This window comes from Pteropus vampyrus, unplaced genomic scaffold (assembly GCF_000151845.1).
Source record: "Pteropus vampyrus isolate Shadow unplaced genomic scaffold, Pvam_2.0 Scaffold1880, whole genome shotgun sequence".
In the NCBI taxonomy this organism is placed as follows: Eukaryota; Metazoa; Chordata; class Mammalia; order Chiroptera; family Pteropodidae; genus Pteropus; species Pteropus vampyrus.
In genome coordinates, this window is record NW_011890661.1 from 5,590 (window position 1) to 9,442 (window position 3,853).

The window sequence follows — 3,853 nt, forward strand, 5'->3', positions numbered from 1 at the left end:
CCATGGGGATCCCTGGACACGATCAAAACCAGGAAACAGACTTATTGCCCTGGGAATACACTGGCGTCTACACCGCGTCGGGGGTGAGTGGTGCCTACCCAGACAGCACGAGCCAGAGCGAGGGTGGGCCTGAGGCATCTGGGCCCTGCCGCCCGCTGAGCACTGAGCCCCACAGTGCAGGGGTCCGAGGCGGCAGAGACGGGGCCAGGGCCCCAAACTCAAGGCTTCCTTTGTGCCCACGGAGGCACGACCCTGAGGGGTGCGGGCGCCCGAGAGTCAGGCTTTCCAGTCACCTCTGTCCTTGAGCATCTTCGGCAGGGTTTCTCCTTTGAGGGCTCCGCAGGGGAAGAGGAGAGGCAAAGCCGGCGTCTCCCCTGTGAATCGAGAAGCAGACGCGTGACCACTGCGCAGAACCTGCGGGGGCGGGGCGCAGCCCCAGCCTCTGCTCCCCGGACTGTGGGAAGCACTGCCGCCCTGCTCACCTTGCCATATGAAGGTCACAGAGGTCATGTGGGCCCAGGTGCTTGGAAAACTAACACCCACACAAGCCAGGGGCTGCTGTCACCCATGCTCCTTTAACTCCCTGTCACCCTGCGGCGGCTCCTGGGCAGCCTCACTATTTAGAGCACAGGCTCTGCAGCTTAACCAGAGCTGGAAGGACACAGGCTGGGCCTGTCGCGGCACTGGGGCAAACATCTACCACTGAAGGAGCTGTGGAGGGGACCAGTGGTGGCTGAAGCCAGGGCTCCTGCTCATGACGTCAGGAGGCAGGGAGATGGCAGCCAAGAGTGGCTCTGAGGCTGCCCCCAATAGTGACAAGGTGCACGTCCACTCCCGGCCCAGCCAGGACAGCAGCCATGTGCCCAAGGGGCTTTCCAGCAAGCCAACCACAAAGGTGTGCAAGGGGCCTTCTGAAGAGTCCAGAATCTGCCCTGCGCAGCATCTCTTCTGCAGGCCCGGCAGAGAACCGAGCTGCTCGTTCTCATTCTGAGACTGCTGGGCACGCCTGGGGAGAGGGGGAGCTCAGTGGGGGCGCCCCGCACAGGGCCGGCGTCTGTCTTTTTCTCCCAGCACCGCTGGCGCCGAGCAGAAAGCCAGCTGTGCAGGCGCAGTCAGCCCCTCCGACGCCATGGAAAAGCGCCGCCTTAACGGCACAAGAGGGAAAAGCTGAAAATGTCCTGGCTGAACACTCTTTCCTGTGACGGGGGGTCTGTATTTCCTGGGAGCTAGCGCCCTTCCAGAAGTCAGATCCCAGAGACACTGCAGGCTCGGTTCCAGACCCCAACAAAGCAGGTATCTACATAGAGCGAGTCATAATCCTTTTGCTGGTAGAAGGTCCTCCTGCCTTCTGTTCATAAAAAACACATCTGTGGAGCACAATAAAGCAGGGTGCAACAAAACAAGGTCTGCCTAGAACCCATTTTTGATGGGATAAGCTTACTGCCTGCAGATTTTTAACCCAAATAGGGTAAGTAGGTCAACGTGAAGCTGGCTGATTCTGCAGTGGTGAGAGACGGGGTCTCCCTAGGACGACAGAGAGGCAGGCCTGGCAACACAAGAAACGGTGACTCTTGGGACTCGGAGGCCCTGCTGCCCTCCATTCCTGTGACAGGAGGCCTGCTGCCGGCCTGAGGATAGCAGAGGTGCCCAGAATCCTGGCTGCTGCATGGCGGGGCCTGGTAAACGTCGCTGCAGGGGACGAGGACACGGGGGGGTGAAGACGAGACTACTTAAACCTCATGGAGATGCGCAGGTGAAACTGACGCCTTCCAGTCTGCAAGGACCTCACCCCCTCGGGTGCTGCTGCGAGAACCCAGGCGGAGCGGGCGGTGGGGCCTTCGTGGGAGGTAGCGAGGGTAATGAGGCTGAGCAGGGAGGATGGAGGGGAGCCAGCAAGCCCGCGCATTTGTCCGCTCTGAGTCCAGGAGGACGTTTCGAATAAACTGCAGTACAATGTCTGCTTTTGATGTGCTCTCTCTCTGAGTTAGAACTGTTTTCTACCTTTTACCATTTAAGCTGTACTTTTTCCATTAGAGGGGGCATCCTGGGAGGGAAGAATTGTCAGAACAACGAGCTATCAGATTAATTTAGTTGTCAGCTTTAGGCACTTACAACAGTGCCGGTCACGTAGCACGTGACTCTTCGTTAAATAACATAATCAGTAACTATCAAGTGGCCTGGTTACTCCAAACACGGGAAGTAGATCCGTAGCTTTTAAATTTACGCTTCAGAGTTTTGGGGGGGGGGGGGGGGGGGGGGGGGGCGGACTGAACGCCTTGGTAAAGCCCAGGCCAAGGGCCTGAAGAGCAGTCAAGATGGATTATTTGGATATTCCGATAGTAAAATGAAGATTAGGGTTCACAGACACGCTGGTGTTTGTAAATCAGAGGAAGTAACAAAGGCTTTGCAAGGAGCACCGAGCCGGTATCCTCTGAGATACAGGCAGAACGCACGCAGGGTACCTGCGAGCCGCGAGTCAGGTAGCTGAAGCTGCAGTGGTAACCCAGCAGTGACACGGAGCCCCTCTGCCTGTGTCTGCAAAGCAAGGCCCGTGGCGGATGGCTCTGGACTGGACACTGAGGAATGACTCAGTTCCCTTCCATGTCCTTCCAGAACGAACACATCCACTGTGAGGACGGCCACATCAGCTGCCGTGGAAACTGGCCCAGGCCACCTGTTCCCGTAAGGAATCACTGTCCTCCCACTCACAGAACCAGTAACTACTGTTTGTCAACGAAGGCTCTGAAGCCCAGGGGACACCAGGCTCTATCAGTCACACTGATTTCTACATTGAAAGGGCTTCGGTGTGTTTAATGGTGACCACAATCCCCAGGAAGGACCTGACGAGAAAGAGCCTGGCGTTGGATCACTCTGCATCCTGCGTGAGCCGCTGGCAGAGGAGCCCAAACACACTGACGTTTTGTGTGCTGTCTGAGTTGTCTCACGTCCTTCGGTGTAGGGGGTGGCGGGAGGTGGGCTGAATCTCGGGCAAGCACAGACACTCACAAGCACCAGGAGGTGATGGGCCCAGGGGTGGCTTGCGCACTGCGCACCGACCAGCGTCATCATGGAGAACGCTACAAGGAAGCACCCCGTTCTGCCATGGTGGGTGTGTGACCAATGATCAAACACAAAAGGGCTTTGTTTGAGGTGACTTTTTTCTACTCACTGGAACAAATGTATTCTGCAAGCTTTTCTGCATTTCCACAGTGTTCTCCTTCCGTATCCAGGCCAATTTTATTCACTGGAAAACAACAAAAGATGTTATCTCTTTACATGGCTACTAACGTCCATCTGTTCCTGTGTTGTCTTTTTAACATACACATATAAGGGCATGTGCGTCACCCAACACGCAGGGAGTCTCCTCCATGCCCTGCGAGGTCGCAGGTGTCAGAGGGACGGGGCTGACTCCTGGCCCCACCCTCCTGAGGCCTGTGGCTTCGGTAATTCCTCTGAGCCCCGCTGAGCTCATCTACCACGGCGGAGACACGACCATATGGGACTGTTCTAAGGATTACAGGAGATGATGACAGCATCAACCAGCCATCTTGGAGGAGCTCAGGAAAGGGATTTTCTGAGATCCGTCCATAGGGCATGGGAGAGCCCTCACTTTGGTAGGAGAGTAGCCAGCTCTGTCTGGAAAGGTGGTGAGGGTCCACTCGGCGAGACTGAAATGGAAGGGAGGGTAAGTTTCATAAGAGTCTGCCAAAGGGGACCCCTAGCACCTCGAATGCAGGCGGTTCAGGGTGAGGGGATGTGCCAGCCACTTTTGGGAGACTGATGCCATGAACTGAGCTAGAAGCAGGCACTCTGCAGGCGGGAACGCTGGTTACTCTGCAGAGGGTGGCTCAGC

General features: G+C 56.7%; 1 long non-coding RNA gene across 1 annotated transcript; it reads right to left on the bottom strand.

Moving 5' to 3' along the window:
- LOC105310287 lies at nt 1-3,838 on the bottom strand. Its single transcript, XR_897480.2, has 3 exons — nt 3,170-3,838; nt 294-374; nt 1-12 (listed from the first exon to the last, which is right to left on the bottom strand). It is a non-coding gene; the product is annotated as an uncharacterized LOC105310287 (long non-coding RNA).
- Between the last annotated feature and the right edge of the window lie 15 nt (nt 3,839-3,853).